Source organism: Dermacentor albipictus, chromosome 4 (genome assembly GCF_038994185.2).
Source record: "Dermacentor albipictus isolate Rhodes 1998 colony chromosome 4, USDA_Dalb.pri_finalv2, whole genome shotgun sequence".
Lineage (NCBI taxonomy): Eukaryota > Metazoa > Arthropoda > Arachnida > Ixodida > Ixodidae > Dermacentor > Dermacentor albipictus.
Genome location: NC_091824.1, coordinates 127,890,135 through 127,914,558, shown reverse-complemented (window position 1 = coordinate 127,914,558; position 24,424 = coordinate 127,890,135). Strand labels below are relative to the sequence as shown.

The window sequence follows — 24,424 nt, the reverse complement described above, 5'->3', positions numbered from 1 at the left end:
TCTTGAAAATCTTGAGCGGTTCCTCATCTCTCTGCTGTGATTCCGTCCTGGACCGGATCATAGCGCCTTTATATTCCTTCTCCAAGATTGACAGCAGCTGGCCTTTGCACTCTTTCATATCTTCTCTGAGGGTACCCGGGTGACAGTTTTCGGCTTCTATTTTTGAGAGCTCGTATCAAGCTCAGCTTTTCGCTCTTCTTCAGAGCTGCTTTTTCCTGCCCTTTTGCAACTAGAAACATCTTACATTCTTCTTTTATCTCATCCCACAATATCGCGTCTACTTTTCCTCCTTTCGTTTTTTCCTTGATTAGATTCCTAATTCTGCCGAATATTTATTTGTCATCCAGCAGACTCTCATTCAGCTTCTACAAGTGCCACTCTTTGTGTCTCTTTCTTCTTTCATTTTCTTCAAATGTGGCCGTGACAAATGCATGATCTGAGAATGCAACAGCTTGCACCTTATAACGCACGTTGTACGATGAGAGGTCGCTAGACACGTAAAACTGATCAAACCTTGAATGACAGTCCCCTTGCCAATGTGTAAAACCGCCATTATCTCCCGGCGCAAGTTCGGTAACATCCTGCAAGTCATAGTCTCTCAAAAGCTTCCTGAGCTCTTAGGCTGGTATCTGGAGATCGCTTTTTCGAACAGTCATAAGCACGTAAAACACAAAGTCTCCGGCAGTTATGGTATGGCATGGTGAGTCAAGATAGTGCCTCAGGTCTGAGAAGAATTCTTTTCGTAGCGATGCGTCATTCGGAGCGTGAATCGAAATAAGCTTGCATGGTTCATTCCGGTATAACAAATCCACACTACATACACGGCCGTTTCAGTCCTTGTTCCACTCGGGGTATACTAGTACCGCTGAGTGTTTCTTTACCAAAACTGCCGTCCCTCCACCGTAACCACAAGCAGGCAAAAAATGAAACGGGTAATGATTGCGAACACAGTGGTCGATCTCTTCCAACTGCACACTCGGTGAAAGTTTTCTCTCCTGAATAAACGCAATGTCAACATTTTCTTGCAGTAGCAGATTTATAAACTACTGCTTCCTCCTGCGTGCGACCAAGCTCACGTAGTTAAAGGTTGCTAGCTTTAAGTAAGCCATAGTGATAAAACTGCCGTTACGCCGGCCAATGATGCATACATTTGAGGCGTCATCTTTACAGGCCACATGGAGCGCTTGTGACGTTTCTCCACGGGTGGTATCGGAGGATCCGGGGTAGCACGGTTCCTCTTCATGACCGCTTTCGATTTTTCTTTTTGCACCGTGCTTCTCATCTCTGTAATGCTCCCTGACGTGCCTTCATCCTCGTCCGAACCAAGCCCAGGCATCCTTGTAGCCCCATTGCTTGCGTCGTCCGGCTCAGACTCCAGGGAATGGTACGCTTCTGGCGTCTGCGCTTCCATCGGAAGGTTCGGGGCTTCAGATGCCGCTGGCGTCTCGGCACGTTCCGCTCCTAAGTCCACAACCTCTGCTTCCATCGCATAGACTGTGCCGTCAGACGCCACGGCTGTCTCCAGGCGTTCTAGTTCTGCTGGGTAGATCACTTCAGACGCCGTCGGCGACTCCACCGGCACTGAAGGGCACGGAACTTGAAACACTACACTGCAATCTTCTTCCGGCTCCCTCGCAATTTTATCCGTTGTTGCAGAAACAGGTGATACAACTACCACAGCCTTCACTGGAGGGTCGGTCGTCTTAGTTTCTTTTTGCGTGGTTGGTGTTTCAGGCTCAGGCACCCACGGGGGAAGATTGTTACGAGGCCGTAATGTTTCTCCAGCTTCATCCTCGTCCGTGAGCGTATCTGCGTCGTTGTTCTCGCCATCTTCCCGTGTCATGGTAGCGTAAGTTTTCCTGCAGTCGTTAGCTTTATGGCCAAATTTGGTGCATGCAGAACACCGCGGGATGCGACAATCCTTTCTTATATACCCGATTTGTTACCTCTCAGACACAAGAGTGGTCGTCCAGGCACAATTACAAGGGTGCTGCTGCCCTGAATACGAATCTTATGCAATTCGACAGTAAATCCGTGTTTCAGTCTCAAAATCACCGACCTAGATGAGGTTTGCGCTCCCTTGAATTCTCCGACCAGCCACGTTTCCCTACTCATTTCTTAGATTTTCCCATATGGTTCCAGCGCTTTTCGTACGGCGTCGTCACTGATATGGTAAGCAAGCCAATGAAGTTTGACTCTCACCTGACTGTCGTTGGGATCGATGACAAGGCATCTTTTACCTTTGATGCGCAGTTCCTTTGCTTCTACGAGCACTTGCTTTGCGGCCATGTAATATGTCGTTAGCGCCCAAACATGATTCATCTGGTAAGCACCGATCGACGTTACATGCTTGACTACTTGTAGGCGCTCAATTTCTTCTTCGACATCGTTGATTCGGTATGGCCTGGCATACACATCACAATGAAGAAAAACTGTGTTCATGGAAGCGTTGGCAGGTGGCAGTTGGAAAAGAATAACCTTGTAGTTCTTAGCAGATACAGTAGAACCACGGCCCGCGGCCGCTGACAACGCTCGGAGAGAGCACAGGATCCCAGCATCCGACGCGCACGAGAGCCGACGAAGGAATAGCCCGACGCCACGGGGAATCCACGTTTCTCCTTGACTAAAGGTATACCTAGTGCCTGCGTCATTGTACACGTGACGGCCGCAGCCAATGGGGAAGAGGTGGCGCCACGTCGTGAGTGCATAATAATGGCTCGATTACCGGCCACGACGGCCGCATACGTGGGTGAGTGAAACGCAAGAACCCTCCCTCGTGTACTTGTACTGAGGCGCACGTTAAGGAATCGCAGTTGGTCAAAGTTAATCCCGAGACCTCCACTATACTTCCTCTTTGGTTAAAACACGTTGGCGGGCTAGTTGGTTAGAATCCATGATAGAGCGTACAAGCGTGACTGAACGCGGACGAAGAAAGAAACAGATACACAGAGACAGCACTGTCTCTGTGTATCTGTTTCCTTCTGCGCCCTCGTTCAGTCGCGTTTATACACTATATCATGGGTATATTGCCTCCCTCAGAATACGCTCTGCAGTTTCGGAACGTTAAGCCCCATAATTTAAAGCACTCCAACTCGGCCCTCTGGCGTCGGACGCCTGAACGTCTTCCAGCGTCCCCGCGTCCTGAACGCCACTGAGCATTCGTCGGATGTGTGCGCATATTCAGAACTTTTGGATAAGCAATCGACTATTGTGTCATTCTATTTGGTTTTTTTAATGATATAGTCGCTGTTGGTAAATACGGATATTTTTCGAATAGCTTTCAAACATTTTAAAGCATCAAGTGTGCACGATCAAACATAACATTGCATTAAAAGTGGGACACATTCTATCATAGCGTCACAGTAAACATGAAGCACGAGAAGTTACGTAGCCGGATTGGACCACGACATAGAGAAGCTAGTACAAAGCTGCCAGCAATGTGCGCAGTGTTGGCCCATGCCAACGGGACAGGTTCCTTTAAGCTGGCCGAAAAACAACAAACTTTGGTCTCGCCTGCATGTCGACTATGCAGGTCCGGTTGAAGGTCACGGGATCTTGGTGGTAGTTAATGCGGAAACGAAATGTATGGAAGTAGAACCCCTCAAAACAGCAAGTACAGAAACCACAGGGGAAGTTCTGCGGGGGATCTTCGCGTGTTTTCGCCTGCCTCACACACTCGTTTCCGACAATGGGCTACGATTTAACAGTGCAATGACCGAAAGATTCTTCAAAGTTAACCATGCGCGTCATGATAACTCCGCTCCATATTACCCTCAGTCAAACGGAAAGGCAGAGCGCGCTGTGCGCGCCATTAAGGAGGGAATCAAGAAAAGTAAAGCCGGAAGTCTACTCAGTCGGATTAACAAGTTCTTGCTGCGTTACAGGACGACGTCAACTATAGAAGGGAAATCGACCTCCAAGATGTGACTCGGTTTTCAACCAAGGATCTGTCTAAGTGCACATTTTCCAGAGGAGGAGGTGGCACCACGGGATTCTACCGTGAGCACCCGTCCGGCACCGACGCTGCAGTTGCTTCCTCCGGGAGCACCTGTTTGGTCACGCCAGTACAATCAAGCCGGCCAGACATGGTTACCCGGCACGGTGACGTCAACAAGAAGTAGGCGCTTGGTTATGTGGACACCACAGAAGGAGTGCAGTGCCGTGACATGAACCAAGTGTGACCACGAAACGCAATGGCAGAGTTAAAACAGTAACTCGGCACAACTCGGCCTACAGATCACCACACCTCGCAAAGAGATAGACCCTCAGACGACCAAGCCTCGCAGCGGGACCAACCCCCGGCAGAAGACACCGAACCGCCATCAGACTTGGTACAGTCTGCTTGGTACAGCCCGGTCTCCCAATGGGACAACCTCAAGTGAACAGACAGTCTCAAAACTTCCCAGGCATCTTACGCGCACCAGAAGACCTCTCGCTAGACTAGGCTTCTAAGGGAAAGGAAGTGCCGCGTCGCGTTATTGGAAGCCCTTTCATCGCACGAAGTGCGCAGGCTCGACCAAATGCGCACTGCATAAAAGCAGCCACGCTATCTACAATAAAGCATTATTTGGCTTGCGCCTACTGCGTGTGTTGTCACTCGCGCCACTACACAATCACGCTACGTTGCTCAAGGAGCAATACTTTTCTGTAAACTACGATCAGTTACACTTTCCTAAAAGTTCTGGGTATGCAGACAAACTGTATACTTGTGCCTAAGGCTCCATTTCTGCTTTTAATAAACAATGCTTGATAACATGCAACGTAATGGCAAGAACTTGCCAACATTGTGGATACGAGGGTGTGTCGTACATCGCTGTATAATAATGGTGAAAACGGCTGTTCTTTATCCCAGAACTTTTATTCAGAACATACTCGATTTGATTTGATTCGATTCGCTTGTCGTCGTATTCCATTCCGGCTAAATATTTTATGCATATTTCGCACATCCCTGCAGTTTTCGTTGAAGGACGCGCGCGCGAAGTTGTTGAAGAGGCGCTCAAAGAGCGCGCGAAATACGCCGTGCGGCAGACTCCCGAACTACTGGCGCTGCTCTCAGTTCGCTCGCTGGGCCCGGAGAGGCAGCGCAGAGCATCCGCGGCGCGGGCTACGCCGGCCGCATAGCGGGAGCCAAGGCGAGGGTGGTACCGGGTGGTACGTGTCTTCGTCCACGCCTTGGGAGGTGCTGTCGCGCCGCCGCGGCCCCCACCGCTGAGCGGCAGAGCGAGCAAATTCGGTCGGCTAAGCAACGTTACACGTAGAAGGAAGAAGCCACGCAGCCATTCCAACCTCGCTGTGATGGCGAGCGCTGCGTAGCACACTGCTGCGCGTACGAGGCAACGGTGTTGTGCACACGACAGCGAGCAGTAATATCGCATCGCCGGCTTCGGGCGGCCGAGAAGTGAAACTGGTGCTGTAGGCTGCTGGATGGCGCACGTGCAACGATGTTACCGCTTGAAGCTTGCGTGGTGCCCGTGATGGCTTTGCTTCTCCCGGGGAGCTGATGCGTCGGGAGCAGCGGATCGACCAGCTCGGGCCTTCTTCGTCGTCGTCGGCAGCGGTGGCGTCCTCTTCCGAGCGGAGGCAGGGCATCGCCGGCGCCCGTCGTGGTGACGCCGGACTTCATGCCGCCGCTGGGCGCTTCGCAGCGAGGACGACTCAAAGGTGAGGGAGGCCTGAGCACGGTTTCTGAGCGACTGGGCGGAGCGCCGCTCCAACTGAGCTGATGGCACACAAGTGTGGTAGTCTTGCTTCTAAAATCTTTCGAAGCTGGATGCGGTGTGAATATAGAAGGCGCGCCTAAGGTTTGGTTTTCGCCGCTCCTCCAACGACAACAACAAACGAACCGAGGCCGGCCGGTCAGCGTTCCCACGCAGCGTGAGCGGAGGCGTGCGTTTGTTTGGTGTAAGCGCGTGCTTGTTCGTGTCGGTTATCGCTTGCGCCGTCCCGTTTCCTTTTTCTGCTTATTCTCCGTTCTATGCACACAAGCGTCACCACCGGTGCCTTCCAAGTCGTTAAATTTTAGCGCGATAGTGTTAAGGGCCCCGTGTCGCCGAAAATCCGGCGTCGGCGTTCCGTGTCCAGCGTCGACCGTTCTTTCCGCTAAGATCATTTCGAAGCACCCATAACCAACCGCTCTTTTATCACCTAAATTGCTCATACCTTGTCTTTCATTCTTTAGAATGGTACTCCTCGGAATGTTGAGAATGACAGCCCGCAAACAAGTGTCATGTAAAAAACAAGCACCGACAGCAGATACCTTTTATGTTAGATCTTCTCAGACTGAAATATTAAAAGTGCGAAACCGTAACAAGAAATCGGCCCACACAAGAGGCCGAGTTTCTACCAGAAAGTTCGCCTTCGGGTGTAGCGTTCGCCGCCAGCGTAGCCCCGGTCAGCATTATACGGTTCCTTAAGTTACATTTGCCGTGAGGCGTGAAAGGCAGTTAGGGACTCGGGGACCTTTGAATTCTATCGCGTTCCACTCTTAAATGCGAAGCCTAAGCGTCCTCCAAATTTTTTACAACCCCTGTCTATTCATGCAAACGTTAGAGGCGTTCCTTTCTTTTCTCATTATTTTCTCTAGCAGTTATAACGCGGCATGTGCGCTCTATATTACGTCGCTTGGTGTCTGTGCCTTCTATTTATCTGATGAATCACCGCTACAGTGGTAGACCTTCACATCCCCGCCACCTCTCCCGTATTTTTTTTTTACTTTTTTTTCGCCCTACATAAACGTCAACTGGATCTCGGAGGCTATTGAACCGGCGCCTGCTTACGTAATCTTCAGTCTGGCGCAGATCCAGAATCTTTTTTTACCCCTTGATTCTTTTTCCTGAACGCCAGCGGAAACTCCTATGCATTCAGGATGTGAATAACCTCATGGCGTTGGCCACGGCTATGCGTGGTGACCCGGCATGTCAAGGAAGACCGATCAGATTGATTGTAAAGTTTTCCTCTCTGAGCTACAAGCGTGTAACTCGATTCGTGCCCTCACTCTAAATGTAAATAATTCTTAATCTCGTTCCAGTTGTTCCAAAGCTATAAAAGGGACGTTTTTGCAAATACTTTCTAGTTGCTTATATGAAAACGCGCTCCAGATAAAATCGCAGAATGTAAAAGCGATCGTCCATGTTTAAATTCGTATGAATGGATGGATGGAAAAGCTTTATTGACAGCCTTGAAATACGCGATTATCGAGCAGCGGGCCGTTAGGACTGTGTTCCAGTAAATTAGTCACTCGTATCCGAAACAGTACTCCACATATTTGTGCCCGTTATTTCGACCATTCTTCGATACACCTGTAACTGAAACCACAATTATGTGGAACGTCGTCCCAAATAATAATATATGAATACTCGTTAGCGCAGTTTCAAGACGGGACAAGAGATGACACGAAACAGGGGTGGGGCCAATACTGCTTCCTCCATCTTTGCGACATTATAATTTCGAATATCGCTTACTTTCGAATATCGCCTTCTTGTTTATTGGCTTTGAAAGTGCAGCGACTATCTGATCTCTTGAGTTACACTTTCATTTTAGCTGTCCCACATGTTCCAATGACACGCATGTGGAAGAATGCTTCACATAATAGATACAGGTATGCGGAACGATGTTCTGGATAACAGTAGCTATTTCACTTGAACGTAGTTTCACATATGTATTATGTCAATTCAAAAAGTTGGCGTCATCATCGTCTTATTTTTGTGGTCACTGCAGGACGAATGCCTCTGCCAGCGATCTCCAATTACCCTGTCTTGCACTAGATGATTTCAACTTGCGCTTGCAAATTTCCTGATTTCATCAAATCTTATGGTCTACTGGTTATCTGCCTTACGCATTAGATGGCCTGCTAAGCTCCAATTTTTCTCTTAATGTAAACTAGAATACTGGCTATCCCCGTTTGCTCTCTGATTCACACCACTCTCTTCTTATCACTTAACGTTGCGTCTAACATATTTCGTTCCATCGCTTTGCGCGTTCCTTAACTCGTTCTTGAGCTTCCTTGTTAACCTTCAAGTTTCTGCCCCATGTGTTAGCACCGGTACAATGCATTGATTGTACACTATTCTCTGAAAGACAGCGGTAAGCTCCCCTAGTCACGATTTGGTAATGCCTGCAGTATGCACTCTAGCGCATTTTTATTCTGCTGTAACTTTGCTTCCCATGATCAAGGGCCCCTGTGAGTAACTGACCTGCATAAACATACTCCTGCACTGACTCTAGAGACTCACTGGCAATTATGAATTCTTGCTGCCTCGCCCGGTTATTGAACTAATATTAGCTTTGAGATAAGGAAGCGCTTGAGATCAAGAAGCGTGGTGATGCTTGTATCAGTGAACCCTCAATTTCTATGTCGACAAAGGAACTGGCGTATCTTCGGAGCGGCCCTTGAGAAGCTGTTCTGTATCGCGTTTTCGTTGCGTGATACAAATGACGGCACTGCTTTTTCTTGATGTTTTTACTCTTGGCAGCAGCTATTTATTCCTGTGCCAAGAAATAAAACACTCAGTTGGTAGTGCGCCTACGTGGTTGTCCCGGGTCGTATTCCGTCGTCCGTCGTTTTACTTGGCGCCTTTATCGTAATCATGTATAACCAACTCGCCCACCAGCACGTGCTCAGTCTCTACTGAATCAAATACATTTTCGTAATCTATAAAAGTCCTATGGAGAGATTTATTGTACTCCGCAAATTTATCAATCACCTGATTGGTGACATGGGCATTATCTATGGTAGAATATCCTTTCCTGAAGCCAACCTGTTCTCTTGGTGGAATGAAATTTGATTCTGTTACAACTAAGCATGGTGAATATTTTTCCAATACTAAAAGCAAGATAAAGGGCTTGTAATTCTTGAGTTATTTATCGTCTCGCTTCTTATGGATCAGTATAGTGTTGGGATTCTTCCAGCTATGCTACACTTGAAGTCGTGAAGCATTGCGTATAGGGGCTGCAAGCTTTTTCAAGCATAATATCTCCGCCCTCTCTGATTAAATCGACTGTTCCATATTATCGGACCACTTTTCCCCGGGAAATGTGCTGCAAGGCCCTTCTAACTTCGTGGTTAGTAATGAAAGGAGCCTCTGTATCCTAGTCATCACTACTTCCATTCAAGCTTGCATGACTATTGTGTGTACTGTACAGGTCAGTATAGAATTATTCTGCTGCTTTTATATCATCGAAATTGCTGATGACATTACCCAGCTTATCCTTCACTACATACGTCATGCCTTGTTCTACGCCAAGCTTTTTTCTCACTGATCTCACGCTTTGGCCATTTTTTACTGCTTCCTCAACCTTTCTGACGTTATAATTTTGAATATCTCTTACTTCTTCTTTATCAGCTTTGGCAGTTCAGCGAATTTCTCATGCCTTGAGTTAGACACTTTCATTGTAGCCGTGTGTAAAAAGGCGTGTTCGGGACACAACATCGTACGTGATCGCGACGCTTGTTACTGCATTTTAGAGAGAGACAGACAGAGAGAAAGAGAGAGAAATGGTGCATAGAAAGGCAGGGAGATTAACCAGAAGTAGTTCCGGTTGGCTACCCTTCATGGGGGTGATGGGGATAAGAAGAGAAAGAGAGTGGAAGGGGGGGAGAGAGAAAGAGAGATGAGCACAAGCAAACCGCGTACACTATGGAGCGGTAGGGGGCGGCGTTCTTAAAGCCTATCGTGAAGCCCCGTAGACGGCAGGAATCTTAGTAACGCTAATAAGGACTTCAGCGCGAATGTTCTTTGGGAGCACTGACCTAAGTCGTTTAGTTCTGATAGCGGATGATTGTACAATCGGTTCAGCACTCTGCACATCACTTCCCTCTGGACACTATATCGCAGGCAAACACAGATAATGTGTGCGAGCGTCTCATCGCTGCTGCATGTGTCGCACGTGGGGCTGTTGGCCATTGCAATAAGAAAAATGTATGAGCTTGTAAATGCAACGCCTACCCACAGACGGTGCAGCACTGTCGGTTGACATCGTGTTAATCCAGGTGGTAGATGCATCCGTATATCCGGCAACAACGAACACAAACGACACATGGTGAAAACGTTCGAATCCCACTGGGGCAAACTACATTCATGGGAGATCAATCGCAGCCCAGCCGCAGTGTCTGTTCGCGAAAGCGGAACCAAGACAACTTGACCATTTTCGCGTGCAGATCGGGCAGCTTCGTGTGCGTGGTCGTTCCCGTTGATGTTACAATGTCCTGGAAACCATTGAAAGATTATGTTGTGTCCCTTATCACGGCTGCGGTGATATATCTGTCGAATTTCTGGGGCCAGTTGTTCATTGGGTCCGTGGCGCATTGGGCTTTGTATGCACTGAAGGGATGCCTTGGAATCACTAAAGACTGTCCATTGTTGCTGTGATTCCTGATTAATGAAATCAAGTGCATCGCGGAGTGCCGCATGTTCTGCACCCGTCGAGGTGGTAACATATGAAGTCTTCAACCTGATTTCTTCGGATTTTTCCGGGATGATGACTGCAGCAGCAGAGCTGTTGAGTTTTACCTACCCAGCTGTTGCAGTTGACAGCTGGTGACACACGTGTCCGCAACCTGTGCACGTTGTAAATGTGTTCTAAAGTTGCTTGCTTTAAAGCTTGCAACGCCGCTCCAGCTTTCTTTCGGATGCCCGGAATTGTCAATTGCACTTGCGGCCTGTGAAGACACCACAATGGTTCTGATAACCGTGTAGCGGGCGTACATTGTGAGGGCAAGTAGGACTGATGTCTAGCAATACTTTCGGAAAATATAGAGTGTGGCCTTTTTGCTGGCACTCAAGCAATATTATGTGATGGAGTCCGAGTAAGGTTTCGGATGTGTGCTCTCAGGATATGTGTAGCAATGCAGACTGCCAAAGGGGCCTCTCTGGCGATGGCCCCAGTCACAACCAATGAAGTAGTTTTTGGGAAACCAAGATAAGTTCTGAGTGCGTGGGCTTGCGCACTCTGGAGTCTGCGGATGTTTGTAGCACAAAACTTGTATTCTCTAGTACAGGTAAGCTGTACCGCAGGAAGCCCAAAAATAGTGTTTTATGTAATTGCAACATTGATGGTACAGTTGCGTGCCAGGACTTCCCTCCGAGAAATGAGAGAAGGTCCACGATGGCGGCCAAATGCTTTGTCATGTACGAGAGGTCAGGGCTCCAAGACAAAACTCCTATCAATTATGACACCAAGAAATCGGTGCGTTCGTCTATATGGTACATTTTGGTCACTCATCCGTAAAGCATACAGGGCCATTGCTTTGCGAGTTAAAGCTACGAGTGCACACGTCTCCGGTGAAACTTGGAGGCCTTGCGTTCTTTGGTATGTTGAAAAGGCCGTTGAAGCCTTCTGAAGTCGTTGCGCGGACTTGGAGACGTGTCGCTCCTGAAGCGCATATGCAAATGTTTGTCTGCATATATGGAGAGCTGTACGATTTGCGGTAATGAATCGGCGAGACCAACGAGCACCAGGTTGGAAAGGGTAGGGGTCCAAAAACGATAGGGAATTGTCTCCAATACCTGCCGGTTGATTCGTAATGTGCGTTCTCGTTCCCTGTACTGTGTTGTGCATAACAGCAATCCTAAATGAGACCCGTAGCAGAGCGCGCGCGTCCCACAAACTTTCTGCACGCCTCCTGCGGTCTCATCCACGTATATCCATCACGACGTAGTTCAAGCAGCCACATTATTGGATTCAAATGTCCACGACTGTGCTCGCCATTATCGGCGCCACAGTATATTAATCAAGCACGTTGATGGGCCAGTTGTTGCATGATTAATTACCAGAATTGCGGAGTAGTGTTATTGTAACCACAGTAATGAATATAACTTTCTGGGAGATTGCTTTTGATTCTTCCTGTTGCGCAAGTGCTGTATACACCTGTATATATTTGGTGATCATTTTTGGGTATTCCGGAATTTCTAAAACTCGCCTGTGGCAGATAGCATAATTCATGTTGTTGAGCTGGATTATTCGAAGAGGCGGACGTTACTATCATGAGAAATGAAAACACATTCAAATAATTAAAAACATTCACTAATAAATTGTTTTACGGCAGTTATTGCAATTTGCGAATTGTAGCCGGTGAGTCTGCAAGACGTATCCACCTCAAGTGAGTGGAGGACACCATATTCGATATATTTCTCCCGAAGTGTGTGGGACAAAATGGACGTTCTAATTACCTTTTTTGTTTCAATACATGAAATATCGTTTTGTTAAAAAAAGTGAGTAGAACAACAGTGCATTTTTATGGCGAGTTTGATGACGCCTATCTCCAAACAGGTGTCATTCTGGAGATCAATTCCAAGTGAACGCACCTTGGAGACTCACAGGCTACAATTCTTAAATTCCGATACGCGCCCTAAAGTAATTAATTATAAGGGTAATTGGTTATCTTTATTTTCACATAGTTGAATATGTGTTTCGATTCCTCGTGAAAGTAATGTCCGCCTCTCTGAACAATTCAGCTCAAGGACTCGGACTATGTTATCTGCGACAGGCGACTTTCACAAAATTCCGAAAAATTTTAAAATAATCACCCCGTATGTAGTCTGTGTTATTCCAAAAATAAATGAGCTGAAAGTGTACGACTGTCACGTCGCCTCTAGTCTTTTTCTGTATGGTAATTCCGGTAATATAGCTACGGTGTGCTATATTTTGTTTAGTGCAAATAGCGTTCACCTAGGTGGTTTGTTTCTGAGCTTCGTGTGCAGTCAGAGCCAAAAGTTTACGCACCATGGTATGTAAGAACAAGCTGAACATTTGCCGCAACCTGTGCGTGGCGTAGCCTGGTGTTCGCGTTTTCAGGCCGTACTTGCACATGCGAACAACATGCGCTTGTACAGTTTCACTGGATACAGTCAGACTGCTGGAACATTATCTGTTTTCTCAAATCGCGTGATCCCTTGAAATTCTGACGCCGTCTGTACACAGTCTGTACTGTCCTCATGCCACCATAGTGAAGCGAATTTTATCATAATTTATATTGTTTGCGAAGCGCACAAATAAAAGCTGCCTGCGTGTGCGCCAACCGATGGAATATGAAAGGAGCAAATTGAATCGTGCTAACAGCGTCGCGGTTCAGTTAATGTACGCAATCTTAGAGTCGCTAGGCGGCGTCTCTAAACTTTAATAGCAAAAAAAGTGTCGTTTGTTCCATAGCATTTTAGAAAGTTGAGCACGCGAATAAGGATGAAGATTTCGTATTGATGTTTACAAGTCGGATCTATAGTGTAGGTGTATACGCAGCAGTATGCCAGTAGGAAGAAAGGCGAAGGCACGCATTTCACTTGCCCCGGCCGCCGCAATCTGTGCCTGTTTACTGACTCGACTTATGAACGCCAGCACAAACCGTTGGCACACGCATTGCTTCATGTCATTCTGCCTGTGGGAAAAAAAAATACGAAAAGTGTGGGCCGTGGAGCAAAATTGATTGCTATCGGGCCGTGTTTTCCGTATGTCATTTCTGCTCGCGGCGCATACGACACGTGATTTGAATACCGCTATACTTTGATGTGTTTACGGTCATGTCTATTTTATATATATATATATATATATATATATATATATATATATATATATATATATATATATATATATATATATATATATATATATATATATATATATATATATATATATATATATATGTTTGTGTGTGTGTGTGTGTGTGTGTGTGTGTGTGTGTGTCATAATTATAATCCAGCCAGTGGAGTTCGGCATTGTTTGTGCGGGCGGCTGCATGTAAGAGTCACGTGGGGTGGTCAGAAGAGACGTGTGGTTCGACACCAAGGCGGCGGCGGAGAGGTATAGCCATCGGATTTGGGGAATCCGCGGTTTTTTGAAGAGCACGTGAGCGACTTGACTGCGAGTCGGGGCTTTCGCGGTCGGTTCGCAGAAGCAGTGCTGTGGCTTTGAAGTCAACCCCTCGTCGCTGAACCGCACCATGCCGAGACATTCCGCAAACAGACCAGATGCCCCAACGGGGCGTGGAAGTGTTTTCTGCGGTGGAGTGTGTCTTGCGAGTCTGTGAGACAAGAGACTCGTTGCACTGCAAAGGATTTGTGGCAACAGCCTTGACGTATTCGAACTCCGGATAGTGTCACCCTGGAGCCCCGTTGTGAGCACAGCTCGCGCACGGCAGTTTGATTGGATGAAAGATGGGGCGAGAAGGTTGTTGCGAACGCTTTTAGGTAGGTGCAGGGCCGTTGGAAGGGGGTTCGGTGGAGATTAAGCTAAGAGAAAGAAGACGAAAATGCTAACTTTTGACTCGTAGTTTGATGTCCGTGTAGATAGTTTCCATTCTATCGCTTGCCTGTTCTATCTTAATAAACAGTTAACCCCTCTGCAATCAGCGTCACTGCCTTGCCTGCTGTAATGTGACTTCGCGACATCCACCAGATCTTCAAGTTTCCCTCACTGACATCGAAGCGAACATCAACTCAGCCCCTGCTGCATAGTGCGCCTACAGCATGCCAGGCGATCATCTAGCACGCTAAGATCTGCTAGATGATCAGTTTGCATCTCTCTTTGTTGCGTTCAGCTTGATGTTGCGGTTGTTCCTGGCTTTCTCAGTGCAGTAATCTCGCGCTCCATTTCGTTATATCACGAATTTCTCAAATGGTGAAAGCTCGCAACTCTCCTTGAACCGCTGAACTTATGCAGCAGACGTTTTACGTACTGAAACAGGGTATTCAACTGTGCCTTACTAAGGATAGCGCGATGAAGAATGGACGAGAAAGGTGACGGGACACAAGCGCCGTGCGTTCGTGTAGTGTTTTTCTCTTTTTATTTTTTAATTGTTTAGAATAAGCTCATTTCACGGAATTGAGTAAGCAGCGGGAGGGCAGGGGCAGCGTTGCAGCAGGAGTAATCAACATAAATATTAATACAGGCTGTCACAAGATAAGTAAAACAATAAAAAAAAAGTGTCGCGTTTTTCTTCGTCAAAACGTTTTAACCTCTCGTGCATGTAGCGGTTGTCGCGACTTCTGCACGTATACCAATTCGCGTCTTCTAAGCCGGGACAGAGCGATTTGCGCGAGAGCACACCACCCTTCGGTATCGATGTACAGGTGTCGCAAAACAGCACGCCACGCGTGCTGTCGTATTTTGTTCGTGAAGTGATGTTCTACACTGCTATCGATCTCCATCCATTCAGGTTCAGAAATTATCAGGTTGGCTCGGGCGACACGGACTGTCTGACACGCACTGAGTGGACGTGATGATACGGAGACCCCTTTATTTCGTCTTTTTCCACTCCACTTCTGTTGTTTTGCAACGACAGTTCGCGTAGGTGTTGCAAAAGCTGTCCGAGGTGGAGAAAAATCTCTCCGGAGCCTTCAACTATGTCGTCCCTTATAACACACGCGTCTTTGGGTCATTAAGCACCGACGATTAGCTTTTTTTCATCTCGCTCTGGAATCTGCATTCCGTGCGAATATCGTTCGCCTAAAATACCCGGCTCGAAACGCATCAGTGTTTGATATTCGTTCCATGGACGCGTGGTATGTAAGGACCCTTTCCTCCAATTCACATTTATGTTTACTTATCGCCGTCGCACTCAGTGGCCGATACAGGCGATAACTGAGGCTTCGCGTTACGCCAGTCAGTGATGAAGGGCGAAAAGAATTGTCACATATAATACGAGCCCCCTCCCTTTCTTATTTTTCATTTTTAACGAGTATAAGAGAGATTTAGTCGCCTTATAAAGGTGATGACTACTCCAAATCACGTATTGGTTATAAATATATGTGAATAAATGTCAGAAGTTAGGAAAATCAAGAGCGGAGTAAGCCGTAGAGTGTACACGCATTACAGATTAAAGATTATTATATTCGCGCGCGCGTCAGGGCACTTTTCTACACGCGCCAAGATACGCTCGAATAAATTGGAACATCCCCCTGCAGCTGCAGTGAGATTTACGCTCGCTTTTCCTGCGCGGAAAACATCACACTTGCAGATCGGGAAAGTTGCGATGAACGTCTGTGAAGGCATCACCGACACCCAAGCCACTCTAAGTTGCTCTAACACAGTTCGTGCCACTCCATGTGCCTTCCCGCCGTTATCTTGGCCGCAAGCCGCACGGGCCCTTTTTCTTGGTAACGTGACTTTGTGCAATATCTAGTTCTCGATAAAAGCGTCACCGCTTTTTTTTTCTTTTCTGCCTTTTTCTTTTTTATATTTCATCCTTTCTGTCTTTAATGGGTGCCGCGAAGGCGGCAACGACCTACTCCGTTTCCCTTAAATTGCGCCCTGCCCTCGCTTGGTGAGATTACTAAGGAAATACGATAGTCGCAGTTAGCGAATGCACGCGAGACTGCCATGTGCGAGCCACGTGTGGGCCTCTCCCTAAAGCCGGTTCTTTTGCGACGACCGTTTAGCAATGGGCGCCGATTGGTCGCCGAGTGTTAATACGTGTCCGTTGCCTTTAGAACGTCAGCAGGCGTGGAAAGAAAAAAAAAATGCGCGTCAACTCGCGATTCTCCGCCGCCCTTTCTTGACCGGATTGACACGCGCTTGCCTGACCTTTCCAGCAGACGAGGAAAAGCGGCGAAGTCGTCATTTCCTCACAACGATGTGTATAGAGGCGCATTTTCAATGCTCCTCCTTTACGCTGTGCACTTCTGGGCGTTAATGGAATTTCTTGATCGACACATGTGTATGCATACGCAGGGCGCTCATGACGATAACATTCAATGATATAGTTGGTTGTGTGGAGGCAGTATGTAGTGTATGAACTGCCATGCTCATGTGGTATAAATACACAGGATAATCAGGACGATGCCTTAATCGCCGCTTAGCAGAATATAGTTTAAATGTTAGGAATTAGTGCGGCGGTCATCTGTTCGCTCACAGTTAATGTGGCTGGGCACCCTTTTCCTTTATTTTGTAATATTGCGTTATTCTTGCCAGACACAGGGACAAAGAAGTGCGTTAAATTATACAAACATAAGCTAAAAGGCGGAATAGCGAAACGTGTGTTAAGACGGTGTCTGTCGACCTACTATATAGAAAGATGTCCTTATAGGAAGCAGCGGCATGAAAATTAGACCAGAAGTGGGGCTGTGGCTCATGGCGCTTAAATGTGTTCACGAGACTAAGTTGTTCAAGTTATCGCATCGTAGTGTCTACGCCTCCCTTTTGTCCTTGTCCGCTGGTGTAACCGCTTTAATAACCTCTTTAGTCTAATCAGGTTGTTGCAGGTTGTGTGTGTCCATTATATATATATATATATATATATATATATATATATATATATATATATATATATATATATATATAATGTTTGTGTTTGCTTGCGTGCTGGATATTGAATTTACATCGACGTACGTCTAAGGCTGAGAACCTTGCACGAATGCTATGCTTCCAACGATTAAACGACTCGCTTGCGGCAGGTTATTCAGTAACCGTAGCGATGGCTGCACTAGACAAAGTCCACTGTGAAGTATTTGTGCTTGTTTATGAATACGCAGCATTTTGGTCACTTCTTCGGCATGTTCAACTTTTATGAGCAAATTAATATATATTTGCGGTGAGCAAATCAGGTTCAGTTTCTGACGCCATATAAACGGGATCCTAGAGGTCTTAACCGCGTCGTCTATGATTTGAAGCTCGAGTGATATTATGCTCGCTATTCCGTGTTGCAGCTTACGAAGGTGACGGGTCCAGCTTATGACCTGTGTCGAATGTTTAGCGCAAGAAAGGGAACAATGTGTGTCAAGTAAGTCAACAGGTGGAACGTTGTCTCACTTTACATGTACCCGCCGCTGTGTGCTAAGACGTTTTGCTGATTTTGGCTTTTAGCGCGAAGTGAAACGCGGAGACAGAAGGAGCAGGCAGGATGAGCTCCTTCTGTGTCCGTGTTTCACTTCGCGCTAAAAGCCCAAATCATGTTACCGTACCAACTCGCCCAACTGTCTATCCTTTTGCATTACGTTTTGCTGCTTAGTGCATAGGTCGCCGGTTTGATACCCGGCCGCAGCAATCGCATTTCAATGCGAGCGAAGCGCAAGAACGCTCGTTTACTTAGGTGCACGTTAAGAAACGCCAGGTTGGCAAAATTAATCCGGGCCACTCTACTGCGGTGGCTCCTCAAAGCGCCACCGCTGTTTTGGGACGTTCAACTCCATGAATCAAAGAATCAGTCATTTCACAGCTGTCCTTTCTTACGCTACTCACATTTTATGTACATATAGGTCCTCGAGACTCTCCCCGTACCTGCGCGAAACGCCGCGAGTCTATATATATATATATATATATATATATATATATATATATATATATATATATATATATATATATATATATATATTGTTTGTGTGTGCGTGTTCGATACATCATACGCTGTAAAGATTGTTAGCAAGGCGGGGGACAGGCTACGACTCAAGATCCTTGACATGCGCCATCACCCCGGCCGGTCGACCGAGCTACAGAGCGGCGCTACTTTAGGTATTTTCCGCAGTATGATAACACACTTCTCATTTCCGATAAAGTCGTGGAAATTCTGCACATATCCTAGCACATAGCGGTGACATACGAAAGAAGCTCGAGTTCAATCGATGCCACTCAGGGATGCTTGTGCGAAGCACGCATCCGCCGACGTCAGCCGCGGTGTCGCGTTCATCATCGCACCAACACGCAAAAAAAAAAAACAATGCTCAAAGCGACGCTCGAGGCCTCACCTACTCTCAAGGCTGCATATCTGGACCGCCGCCAGCACGGGAGCTGAGAAATAAACGTTTACTCTCTCTCTCTCTCTGAGAAATCAGTCCGGTTCCGCCGGCTCAGCCGTAGACGTAATCTCGTCGCACAAGAAAGGTGGGTGTGTTCTGTACGAAGCGACGAATTTGCAAAAGGATGTCAAATGACATTGATGAACGCGTTTTGTTCTTATATTTTGAGTGTTCTAGTAAAAGCGCGACACACAAATTTTATCTTTTCATATTAATGATTGCTTAACGTAATTTCATTTAGTGTGCAGTATGCATTGTGCACTTTGTTCTCTATGTTAGTTGTTTGTAACTTCTTTTTGCTGTTCTTCTTCGTAGGCTGTTTCATTCACTGCTCGCTGAATAATTCTCACTGCTTTACTGCGCAGGAAATATTATCTCATAAGTTCATATTATCTCATAGTTCACGAGTATCAAATAGTCTCACATGTATCGCGCGTATGTAAATTCTTTTTTCCCTCTGCTTTTCTCTGTTCTGTTATGGGAGTTCGATGCCCTGTCTGTGGTGAACTAGTTCTCACTTTATGTTTAGGCCGATGCTATTTTGTGCAACGTATTCAATAGCAACTCACCATGGTGGCTGAAGTGGTTACGACGTTGTGCTGCTTAGCACTGGGTTGCGGCACGGATTCCTGGCCGTGGCGACCCAGATTTACGTGCACGTTAAGCCCCACGTGGTTGCAATTGGTCCGGAGCCTTACACTTAAACCACTGGGCAGTTTGTGGACATCAAAACCTACAAATTGGGTGTTTCTTTTTTTTAGTAGTCAAGAATCAAGTAGGAATTTGTCATTTGTAATTGAACTGAATCTGTTGAGAAATTAAGAACTGAAGAAACAAAATGAGCGAATAAGGCGATGAGCAATGCATAAGATCCTAAAGCCCGAGTGCTTCAGGGCTCGATAAACTTCACCGCTGCACGCGCTAAAGGAAATCGGGCCCAACAGTTTGCGAAACGTTCTGCACTTGCGTGATTCTGGGGCAGTGCTTTTCGATCATGTACTCACGCTGGTACGATCACATTCGAGGGAATTCGGGCGAGCCGGCACAAGATGCGTCGGCGTCTACGGGCGGCAGCATTCCCGGCACAGTGCCTATAGCACGCTGTCTTGGCATCGCCACTGTTCGGAACGCTGTCCCCCTGTAGGCACCGACACACATTCTGTGGTAACCGCACGAAATCTCGCGGAAGTGGTTGTAGTAGACGATCCACAGTACCACCGCTGGAATTTTTTTTTTTTTCCAAACGCGAGTGGCGCTTCCCGCACCAAAGTTACGCAGTCATCAGGTCACATCATGCGCTGTCATTTGCAGAGCACTTCATCCCGGCTTTCTGAGGCTTAACCTCGCGCCTCGTACTCGTAAAAAGTAAGTATTCACTGTATGTAAGTTTCACACAAGTTTAGCTCTCAGTCACTTAAATATATTGCTTTCTTATAAGAGATAAGCTATGAGGTCGGCTCAAGAGGAACTTTTAGCTTGTGTCCAACTACAACTTCCCTTTTCGGATACATGCGCGAAACAGAAAATGTTTGTTTGGGACAACCGGCCGACCGATCTCAAATAAGTTTATTGAATTTGAGAGAAAATCTAACGACTCTAGGAAGCAATTTTTTTTAGAACTCCTGAAAATTGGTAAGCTTAAAAAGATGAAACACGTAGTTTACAAATCCGCAACTCTACACTCACACAAAAAAGGACAGATATCGTATTTGTATAAACTTCATCTGCGCGAGTATCCAAATTGGACAAATTTTATGTAATAATTTACAGCTCACATGGAATTGTTTCAATGCTTACGAGGGTGATTTGCAAAAGTCCTACACTAACAAATCAGTTGTATATTTCAGAGCGCCGTATAATACACCAAGCTTGTCCACTTCAGATCTCTTAGTAGGTGCAGTTTAGATATTGGTGATATCATTATCTATTACTGTACTACAGAGTTGAAAATGTGATACTTGAGTTTTTGTCATTTTCAGCAATTAAAGAAAATGCCTACAGTCACCAGATTTCAAATTTCCTTTAAATGCGAAACACTTTATCACATTGTTGCAGAGCCACGCCAAGCCTCAATCAATGTAGAAGGCTTGCGTTGCTTTTGGATGATGCCTGGTACAGCCAATTAGACGGGTCGTAGAATCGCAATACGGTTGTAGCTACCAGTTGTTTTGTGTAGCAGAGCACTGTTGAGGTGTCGACAGCCGTTCCACGTTCTTTCCGATATCCTCGTTGGTACATTGCGCTTCCATTCTCAATGAACAAATACCATCTAGCCCCGGCTACTGGTTCTTTTGTCTTTGATTCATAGATGGCTAGAAAAACTACTGTCTCATTGTACTGAAGTCATACACACATTGCTGAACTGAAAATTGGGAACTGAAAAATCGGGAACTGAAAATTCTGAGAGTTGGTGCTTATTAGATGATGTTCTTTGTCCTCTTCGTTCAGGTTTTGCCTTTACCGAGAAATAAAGGTATTGAGAAAATGCGGTGACGATTTGTCGCGAGAGCACGTACAGTAGGTGTGTAGGGTGTTTGGGTAGCCCCTGCACTTAAGGCAGGACGGGTGACCTCGGCAGTGTCGCATAAGATGGGTCGCGGCGTGGTTGGCCAGTGTGAGTGTTTTGGCTTGGCATGCGAAGGAAGCGTCGTGGTGGTAAAATGTACGAGGATGTTCGGGAATAGTGCGTGTCGGCTGTCGCACGTCTCTCGGTCTGTCTGCAGATTTTGATTGCTCCGGTTTGGCGGACGCCACAAAGAGAGGTTCAATAAACGCGGTGCCCCAACCGCGGACAGTTTGGTCCCGCTGGCTCAGCCTATCTGACTTCGAATTAATAACGACGCGATTGCATAGGCTTCTTTTTCGGGCGTAAAACTTCAATTTTTAGTTTTAAGCTAGAAGAGCGCGAGTTCTTAATTTTATTAGTAAATAGTTGCCACGCGACACGGCTCGCGCGTTTAACGTCTCAAAGCCCTGGTTTGCTCGTATGAAGTTGGTTAATGTGGTATGCTCGATTTCTAGGCGAGCGTCGACGGTCTTGTGCATGCGTACAGCATCAGTCTGCTGTGCTGAGGGAACTAGATTCGAAGTCAACCATCCGACATGCAATTTCCTTTTTTGTTTCAAAAGTCAAAGCGACATTTCAACGGCTAGGTAGCAGACAGCAACAACATGCCATAGTGGGAGAAGTTGGTTGAAAATGCTAATTGCATTTCAAAACTTGGAGGACGCTTGAGCTTCACCTTTAAGAATGGAACGTGATGGCGTTATCGGGCCCCGTTGATGTCGACACCGACAGCGGAAATTCTACGACACGGGGCCCGATAGAGAACAGTGGTGCTCCGATCCCGGCGGCAGGGCAAGGCAGAGCAATGGCTCATATCCCCGGAAGGCAGAGGCTACAAGCAGTGACTCATCAATGGCTCACATCCCCGTGAGCGAAGACTGTGCTCGAGTTTCCGCGTAAGAAAATTGTTTTCTCGTATATTCAAATTACAATCCGACGATATCATGTCTGTAGGTTGTGTGTGAGTCGGACTTTAAGAATTTCGTGACGCATTTTACTTTGAGAAATTCAATTATTTCCTCTGCGCCACGTGGAAGGCCTGCGTGGCTGTGGTTCGGGATTTTTTTCTTTTTCTGACGGACAACGCCGCCGACGGCGGACGCCGACACCGGATTTTCTGTGACAGTGGTTTAGACTATCGCGTTCAAACACTGCGAAGCATGGGCACGTTTTCCTCAGTTAGTTCAGCAGCGGTTTGAGGGCAGCGAGCCGTTTTCCTCTGTCAGCATTGGCGTTACCGCTGAGCGGTTGTGTACAATTTTTTTAGGGCGCATCGATCTGAGCGGAGCCTACTACGAACGATTAGCTAAAATGTCTATAGTATTTCATTCCTCTAGCTATTTTATTTGGCCATATCCGCGTGACTGGAATTGAAGCGAAATTTGGCAGCTACCGCATACTGTATAGTTCCCAAAGAAGGGAGTTCGCTGCCAATTCGCTCGTTTTCACCGCCACCGCGTAAGCCTGCGTTTTAAAGGGGCTTAATCTTATGGGAGGCAGATTGTTCTAACAGAATACGTGTAGGATTGGCCTTCACTCCAGCTTGGCCGTTCGAAACATGACACTATATAGGTGCGGGCTCTGTCCTGCGTACAACTGCAGTTTAATGAAATTTGCGACGCGGAAAATTTCATTGACTCTTGCCTGCGCATCTGTGTCGGGAGAAATCTAAATTATCTTTTTATAAAAACGAACTGTTGTCTCTAATTGATCATCTTGTACCTAAAAGTTTTGTCGGGTACTCACTCTCCACTGTTTAATAACATGTTAAAGCGCTTGCGCAACGAAAGGAAGCGGATATTTCGACGCGGAAATTTATAATCCAGACAAGACCTCTGGTATTGCTATCAAAATTTAATGGAGAATCCCGTACTGCTCTTTAAACATCCAAGAACAAATTCTTTGATGAAACTCCTCCTTTGATACTGCGTTCTAACCCTTGCAAATTTTGAAGCATTATTAACGGTACTAAAAGGACACACATTCAATTAATGCTATGTGCCAGTAGTTCAAAGCGAATCCTGCGATGTTCTGATTAATGTGTTTGTTGATTAATGTGTTTGTTATCATATTCATAAGAGCTCCCCCACAATATTTCCGCATATGCCAAAAACCAACTCTTACCAATAGATTCCATAGCTATTAATGCAGTTGGTGTCGAAAGGCTGACTGTCAACCTCAAGGTGTCTTTATAGGCCGGTTCAGATTGTATCTTATCAAAAATGCTGAAGTGTACACAAGTTTATTGTTCCTTGATATTGTCAAAGCTTTTTGAACAGTCATTACAGATGTCTACACTGCCCTCTGATTGATAGGGAAGGTGGTCCTTGTGCATGAATCTGGTGATGTACATTCCCACAATAATTACCCTCCCATATCATTAACATCCATTCCAGTAAAAATCCTAGAACATAGAATACACTCACACTTCACTGAATTCCTTGAGTCCGATTCCTTCTTCAGTGTTTATCAGCATGGATTCCGTAAAGCAGTTTCCTGCGAGACGCAATTGCTATGTTTTGCCAACGACTTGATTATTAACACGGATCATGACTTTGATACTCATTGCATATATTTAGATTGTGCTAAAGCATTTGGCTCCGTCTCACATTATCTACTTCAAACATAGTCAACTTAACATATACCCCAGTGTACTTGCATGGATTAAGGAATTTTCCTCTCACCGTAGTCAGTATGTGACGACTAATTGCAGTCGTTCACCTAATTCTGCAGTAACATCTGGTGTCCCGCAAGGGTCCGTTTGGGCCCTCGGCTTTTCTTGATTTATATTAATCATCTTCCTACTTGCCTTTCTTCCTGAACTGTCCAACTGCTTGCAGATGAATGTGCAGTTTGCCAGGAAATTACTAACCATGCCGATTATAACAGTCTGCAACGCGATCTATAGGTAGGTTATTTGAATGGTGCAGTAAATGGCTGATGGCACTTAATACAACTAAGTGTAAAAGCATGCAAGTTTCTCACCACACCACTCAATAATGTTCCATTACCATCTGTTGACAGTTATGAGTACCTTGGTCTTCACATTTCTTCTAATCTTTCTTGGAATACACATGTCAAATATGTAACTAACAACGCGAATCGCATGCTTGTTTATCGGCGTTGAAACTTTTTGATG

General features: G+C 46.3%; 1 protein-coding gene across 1 annotated transcript in view; it reads left to right on the top strand.

Annotated features, from left to right (window-relative positions):
• Positions 1–4,861: 4,861 nt before the first annotated feature.
• Positions 4,862–24,424, top strand: part of LOC135899518 (beta-1,3-galactosyltransferase 1-like) — a 57,177-nt gene continuing 37,614 nt past the window's right edge. Inside the window, exon 1 of the mRNA XM_065428791.2 lies at positions 4,862–5,661. The gene's annotated coding sequence lies outside the window, so the exon portion shown is untranslated. The remainder of the gene's footprint in view (positions 5,662–24,424) is intronic.